Source organism: Sciurus carolinensis, chromosome 14 (genome assembly GCF_902686445.1).
Source record: "Sciurus carolinensis chromosome 14, mSciCar1.2, whole genome shotgun sequence".
Classification (NCBI taxonomy): domain Eukaryota; kingdom Metazoa; phylum Chordata; class Mammalia; order Rodentia; family Sciuridae; genus Sciurus; species Sciurus carolinensis.
In genome coordinates this window covers 24,773,663-24,781,836 of record NC_062226.1, presented here as the reverse complement: position 1 = coordinate 24,781,836, position 8,174 = coordinate 24,773,663, and the positions used below count along the sequence as shown (strand labels likewise).

Below are 8,174 nucleotides of genomic sequence, written 5' to 3'. Positions count from 1 at the left end.
AATGTTTGGGTAAAAAAATTCTTTTTACTTTTATAATGGAAATATCTTTTTTATGATCGCATTTTCCTATTTGTTCTAATTAGTTACACATGACAATAGAATGCATTTATGCATTTTGATAAATCATACATAAATGGAGTATAATTTCTCATTTTTCCTCGTGTACTTATGACTGGATGACTGATGTGATTTCACTTCCCTTTTGAGCAGTTATTTGTCTCTATATTAAATGAGAAATTATGTTGAAGGATTTAGGGAAAACTTCTGATTTATTTTAAACTTCTTTGATAGGGAAATAGGAAGGAAACCAACACTTAATGAACCTGACACTTGGTTTGCATGATTTCATTCAATGTGCACATTCCTGTGGCAAGATGGTACTAATATCCCCATTTCATAGACAAAGCACTTGAGGATCTGGAGAGATGCAGGAACTGTTCACTAAGGACACAGTTGACAAATGGAGGAGCTAGAATCCAAGCTCTTTCCATCTCCATTTGGGATCTCATCCAGAAGAGACTTGGATTTTCTACCAAATGCAGATTTCCTTGTTGATTCTCAATCGGTGCATATATTGATAACACAATGTAATAGCATCTATACTGTTCTAACAATTCAATTTTTTAAAGTTATTCCTACGTGACATTACTCAGGGGAAAAAATTAAAACTAAGAGACCAATTCCTGTGTGTCTGCGATATGCCAGGCCCTATTGGAAGTACTAGTGACATATCAGTGAACAGAGCAAACAACCATCCTTGTCCGTGCAAAATTTATATTTTAGTGAGGAGAGATAGAAAATAAACAAAAAAAATATGCAAATTGAAGAGGGCAAATGATATGGAAAAATGAAACAGGACAATGGAGAGTAACATGGGCCTCCCTGTGAATTCCTGGAAACACATTCTATAGGTGGCTTGTAGATGGCAAGACCACCATTCTTTTTTTTTTTTTTTTTTTTTTTGTACACAAATGGGATACATGTTGTTTCTCTGTTTGTACATGGAGTAAAGGCATACCATTTGTGTAATCATACATTCACATAGGGTAATGTTGTTTGATTCATTCTGTAAGACCACCATTCTTAAATACAGCTCAAGACCGGCTTCAGAAGAAGCTTCCAGAAGCCCCAGTGGGGACAGTCCTCAACTCCACATTGTTCTGGACTGTATGGAACTGGGAGGGAAAATACATATTTTGGATGGTAACCAGAATTTAAAAAAAAAAAAAAGCCACAGCAAACTGGAAGAAAGGTTAGAATCTAATAATACAACACGAAATTTAATAGGGATTGATGTGCGTGCCTCCTTAGAACTTCCAAGCACAATAAGGAAGCATCTTGATCTGAGACACAGAATTTTCATGGACTCTTTGGCACAGATTATAGCGAATGAGAAAAACTATTGCAAACCTAAGCTTTATTACCAGAAAAATTGTATCCTCCACACTTCAGGGAAGATTGAGACGTAAAACCTCCAGAAGAGAGGTTTGAGTCCAAGTGGAGAAGGACTCAAGCCAGCCCCTTAGGAATTCCTAAAGATAAGGAATTACTCACCTAGAGAAGACAGCACTCGAAACTTCAAGGCCAAGAGTTTCAAATTCCTGAAGTGCTATCATTTCAGGAAAAGGGACTGGAATTTTTTGTACGGTCCCACTGAGTAGGATGCAGATTCCAGCGTGGAAGCTACAGGAGAATCACAAAGTGTGCTAAACTCATCTCTCTGCCACCTAAATTATTATATGTGCCCTTCATGTTTTTATCTTTGGAATATACATATAAAATGGTTTTTATTGTACAAGATATATTGCTTAACCTCAAGCTCCCAGGTATATTTATAGTAAACCTACCAACCTGCTCATCATGGTAATGTCAAAGTGAAAATTCTATGTCTCAGGAATCTGAATTCTAGAAATTTCAGTTCTACAGTCTTCCATTGCCCAACGATGGACATATGGAAATGTTTGTTGTATGTAACTAAAGACTATAAACTTAAATGCTCATGCCTGGGCAAATAATTTATAAAACTGGAATTCTAGGTGACTGAAAAAAAAAAACAGCTCCCTATCCAGGAATTGTTGCCACCGTGAATACATAGAGATCTCAGAAGCTTTGCACCCATGGGTGAATGGGGCATAAGGATTTGTTTTTGAAATCTAGCTCAGCTAGGCAGGCGCCATCAAATGGATGTAATGGCTGGGTGTTCACTGAGCCTGTTCTGTGGCCTGGTGTGTGGGAAATGTGATGGGTGCTCTCTACAGTGCAGGGATGGACACAGCACAGGCTCTGACTGCATGGAGCCTGCTCTCTGGGCAGGCAGATGAACACTCAGAAAAGTCCAAACAGATACAGCAACAAGAAATAAGCATGCCCAAACAGGACTGTGAGAACGCAGAGGAAGAATAGACTATTGCCGATTAAGAGGATCAAGAAAAGCTTCAGGAGAAGAAAGGAAAAATAAGGTAAGGATTCTGAGCTCACTCATGAAGACAGAATACAAGAAAGCAAGGAGGGTGTTGCTGGCCAGCAAGAGAGATGACAGACATGTCTGGTCTTGAAGGGCCTTGAACATCAGGCCCTTAAACTTGAGCTTTACTCTATAGGCTGCAGACACGTCCTCAATTGCTTTGCGGAAGAATGTAACGTGAAAAGCGCTTTGCTCAGAAAGCTCAGGCTGGTGCCTGTGCATGTGATGAGCAAGATATCAAGAGGGGAAGCAGGGAGGCTGATGGAGCTGCCACCATAATCCTGTGAAGACACCAGGGGACAGGAGGGACTGCAGACCAGAGACAGTCAGGAAGTAAAACCTGCCAGCTTTAGGACTGAGGGGAGACAAAGGAAGAGGGAAAGGGAGGAGGAGGGATGACATTTGAGTTTTGAAACAGTGAATGGAGAGAATTTTGTACATGCGGAAATTGGGAGCAAAAATGACTGGAAAGGAAAAAATAATTTTGCACGAGTACATCCCACCCTGGTGCTCATCTCGATTGCAGCAATTACCAAGGCTGACCATCAGCTCTTGCCACAACTGCAGGAAATGGGAAAGATCGTTTTATTCAAATGAACAACGCTTACCACTTTTCTGAACGTTCTATTACCCATTCCAGTGGGCCAGCTCTATGTCAATGTCCAGGGGGACTTTCAAGCTGGTCACCCCATTTCTGCAAACTTCCTCTCTCCCAACACACTCATCACTGCTTTCCCCTCATCCAAGGAGACAATGAATGGCAACAAGAAGAACACACACTTTGACATCAGGCAGAGAAACCTCCCAAGGCAATTCCTCCATGGCCCAGCTGTGAGTGACCAGCAGCAAGTTGCTCAAAGGGTCTACAGGTGCCGATGCTGGAAATGGCAGCAGGACTTTGCACTCCCCACCATCAGGGAGTCCGTGTGTAAGGGCTTTTGCAACCATCCAAGGTTGCTTTCAGAATGGATGTTGCTTTATGCATCATATGCTACCACAGGACCACCCTTGTGACCCACAGCACTGAGAACAGCTGACTCCTGGACCCACCACCCTGCTCAGGGCAGCACGGGCGGATGAGCATTTGCCAGCTGATTCCAGGCAGAGCAAAGAGCCAGGGCAGACAGATCAGGCCAACTATCCAGCAAGGAATTAGCTGCTCCCTCAGCAGCCACACAATACTGGCTCTGTACTGTTCCTAGGGAGCATTTCGCTTCAAATGGATATTGTTACCATCAAAATTAATATCTTAGCATCTATGTGGCATTTTACACTTTTAAGTTCAAGATTTGATCCTCTTAGCAACTCTCAGAGCTACAGATCATATGCCTATTTTAGTTGTTAATAATTATTTTATGTTAATAAGCAATAATTTTTATTATATTATTAATTAGTTACTGTGTTCCGGGCATTGTACTAAAAGCTTAGCTTGCATGATCTTATTTAATCCTCAATTCCAAGTGAAAGGCAGTGTTAGTGTCCCTGTCATACAGAGGAAAAAAATGAGACCCTAAGAAGTCAATTGCCCAAGGTCACATACAAGTTTGCACTGACTAGCTTCACAGCCCACCCTGCTGACCACTGATCCCGGCTGCCCTACCGGGGAACATCAAAGGGAGGCACAGAGTGGTTAAGCATAAACAATACAGATCTGAGACTCAGTCTGTGTTCTCTTGCTCCGAAGCCTATGTTGTCTCTGCTACTCCTGCCTGTGTGTGTGCTGGGAAGAACATGATGGGAAGACCCATTCCCGTTGCAGAAGTGTAAGACAATGTGGAGCATAAGAAGTCACCATTGCACACCCCTGGAATCCCCTTAGGTGCCTGTCTTTGTCACTCCCACAGTAGCTGAGTACTGCCTGCATGGGGCCAGCCACTTCTTCCATATGACCCCTTCCTTGCTGTACTGGACCTCATGGTCAGTAATTTCGGTTGAACTCACAAACACCATACTCCCCTGACCTCCTTTCCGATAGCCTGCTCCATGAGCCTTGATGAGTATAAACACACGTTCTGGTCATTCTTCCAACCACCCAGAGGTCTACAAAAAATTCCTAAGATATGGAAATTCCATAGTTTCTCTTTTGTCTTGCTTTTCCAAAAAGACCATGGCTGCTGAGGCTGTGTCCAGGTGGTGGCAGAAACTGGCTACTGCAATGGCTTTGTTAGGCCCCTTTCATGCCTTTCCCGTGGCTAATTCACATGCCTCTGTGACACAAAGGCAATCTTTGTTTAAGGCAGACCTGATTTTATCACATTCCTGCTCAAAAACCTTCATTAACTCCTCATAACCTAGGAACAGATTCTAAACTCCTCATCCCACATCGAGTCAGAACCGGTCCCTGTCCTCTGCTCCATCAGGCCTTTGCTCCAGGGGGTACCCCTGCCTACCATGTCCTTTCCTTCAAGCTTAAGTCTGACCATCATTTTTTTTCAAGGTTTAGTTCAAAATATCCCCTTCCATCAATTCTTTCCCAAACACCCCTCTTTGCATGCTTTCTTCATGGTATTCTCCAAACACATGTGTTTCCCATATTACAGTATATACTACCAACTATGCTGTGTTGGAATTAGTTTTATGAATGAGTCTTACATGCATTTATACTCCCTGTTTGATGGAGAGTACCTGAGGGATTAGATAGCATTCATTTTTATTTTTGTTTTCCATAAGATAATATTTAATGCATTGCAGTCCCTGATGAGAGAGAACATATGGTCAACTTGAAAGTTAGAAAATGGGTAAGTAAAATGTTAGCTGATAACAGATGATCATGAACTAGCAGAGAAGTAGCTGGTTATCTCTGGGCTTCTTTCTATCCTCAGGGTACCAGGTTGTCCACAGTACACACAAGTTTGCTGTGTGCACCAGTAGTTTTTGAGTTTGCTCTGTTGTACCAAGCTCCATGCTAGGAGTTTTCTGGCCCAGAAACCAAGTGAGACACAGACTCTGGCCATCCTAGGGGGCCTCTATGTCCTGATGGGGTACAGAGTGGATCAAGAAGTAGTAAGGGACACATGAGCTGAACTCATAGGTAATTAAAGGTTTAACAAGGATAAAACTTCTTGGTACAGAAAGTAGCATATGGTAAAAGCAAAGGAACCTAAGAACAGAGAGAAGGCAGGGAAGAAGTCATCTCAAGTGGCCAATGAGCGAGACATGGCAGGGGTGACAGGAGGTGAGCCGAACCTCGGTGGGACCCAAGAATAAGGGACCTTAAATGTGATGGAGGTTTGACTCCATTGCAGAGGTAGAGGAGAGTTCTCTGAGTTGTGTTGAATGAGTTTATTTTGTATCAGAAAAAGGACTAAATGAGGCACTCTAGTTTATTCTACTTTCGATTATTCCAGTTACACTATCTCTAGGTATCTATTACTTCTTTTCCCACCATTTTGAATGAGATTTTTTTCAAACAGACATAAAAGTTCAAAGAATTTCATTAGCAATACTCATGATACCCACCTCCTAGACTCCACGTGGCCATTTCCTACACTTGTTTTATCACATCCATCTATCCAGTCATCTTATTGTTGACGCATTTCAAAAAAAGTTGCAGATATATGTACATTTTACTTCTAAATATCTCAACATTTGCATTTTTAGGTATAAGGTACACCTAATGAAATGCACAAACTTGAACTGCACATTCCCACGTGCTCTGATCAATCCATTGCCCCATGTAACCTAATCCTGTAGCAAGTCACAGGACATTTTTCCATTGCTCCAGAAAATTCCTTCACCCTTCTCCACCACATCCCAAAGGCAACCACTGCTCTGATGTTTGTTCACCAAGTTCATTTTATTTAAACGTAATCACATAGTGTGTACTCTTCAGTGGCAGTATATACTCAAGTCAGCATGGTGATTTTGAGATTCATCCACATTCTCACATATATCAGTTTTCTTCTGTCTTATTGCTCAGTAACACTGCCAGTTTGTTTAACTCCTGTCCTAGTAATGGGCTTCTGACTTTTTTTCAGTTTGGGCTATTGTGAATAAAGCTACTATTCATAATCTTATACATGCATTTTATGAATTTTTAATTCCTCTTCTGTAAATATCAAAGGGTAAGATTTCTGGGTCATGGTGTATCTATGATAGCCACATTTACCTTGCCAGGATGTGAGGATTCAACAGGATGATGCATAGAATGTGCTTAGCTTAGTGCCTGGCATGGAGAAATCATCCTGACGATATGTGGCCAGCAATAGCATTGTCAAATGCGTTCTCCCGGTAATGAGAGTACTTAATAATAGTGTTCAGTTGTTCCATGACGTTTTCATCTCCTAGATGAAAACTAGGATGAAGACTACTCTTTCTCATAATCACTTTTAGCCACTCTTTCACTATGCAGACACAATTGAATTTGCCCAGGTACACACAGAATTCCAACACCAGTGTAGCAGGTCCTCTCGCACCGTAAGATGAATGATGCAGGGCTCGCTTCGGCAGCACATGTACTAAAATTGGCACGATACAGAGAAAATTAGCACGGCCCCTGCGTAAGGATGACGTGCAAATTCGTGAGGTGTTCCATATTTTTGAGCAGACACTTCACAGAAGAGGATCTATAAGCAATCAACAGGTATTTGAAAAATGTTCAACCTCTCTAGTAATAAGAAAAATAAAAATCAAAACTACCCTAAGATTTCATCTCACCCCAATTAGAATGGCTATTATCAAGAACACAAGCAATAGTAGGTGTTGGCGTGGATGTGGGGAAAAAGGAACACTCATACATTGCTGGTGGGGTTGCAAATTGGTGCAGTCACTCTGGAAAGCAGTATGGAGATTCCTTAGAAAACTTGGAATGGAACCACCATTTGACCCAGCTATTCTGCTCCTTGGCCTACACCCAAAGGACTTAAAATCAGCATACTACAGTGACACAGCTACATCAATGTTCATAGCAGCTCAATTCACAATAGCTAGATTGTGGAACCAACCCAGATGCCCTTCAATAGATGAATGGATAAAGAAACTGTGGTATATATACACAATGAATATTATTCAACCATGAAGAAGAATAAAATTATGACATTTGCAGGTAAATGGATGGAGATGGAGAATATCATGCTAAGTGAAATAAGTCAATCCCAAAAAACCAAAGGCTGAATGATTTTTCTAATAAGTAGTTGATGATACATAACGGGGGCCAGGGGAGGTAAGGGAAGAATGGAAGAAGGATATTGTGTAGAGGGAAATGAGGGGTGGGGAGTGGGCAGGAGAAGGAAAGTTAATAGAATGAGGTAAACATCCATATCCTATGTACATGTATGAAGACGCAAGTGGTATGACTCTACTTCATGTATAACCAGAGAAATGATAGTTATACTCCATTCGTGTACAATGAATAAAAATTTTAAAAATAAATAATAAATAGTTCAAATGGAAAAAAAAAATGAATGATGCAGGCTTTCTTCTAAAAGAGCAGACTCCTTCCCCAAAAGGGTTTCCCACCATGAACAGGTACATGTCTCCCGCACATACTGAGTTCCAGCAGCAGGCAGGATTGGGCATGGGGAAGTTCTGGAATCAGACTCTTTCTTATCCTGGCCTGTCCCTTAAAAGTGTATCACTTTGATCTAGATATTCTAGCTTACTGAGCCTCAGTTGCCCCACCAGCTACGGCAATATCTACCTCGCAGGATTATTCCGAGGATCAGGCACACAGGTAGGACCAAATCAATGGCTGCCAACAATGTACCTAAGG

At 41.5% G+C, this 8,174-nt stretch overlaps 1 non-coding gene across 1 annotated transcript; it reads left to right on the top strand.

Annotated features, from left to right (window-relative positions):
* The first annotated feature begins 6,897 nt into the window (after positions 1–6,897).
* On the top strand, positions 6,898–7,004 carry LOC124965078 (U6 spliceosomal RNA). Its single transcript, XR_007105087.1, has one exon. It is a non-coding gene; the product is annotated as a U6 spliceosomal RNA (small nuclear RNA).
* The last annotated feature ends 1,170 nt before the right edge of the window (positions 7,005–8,174 follow it).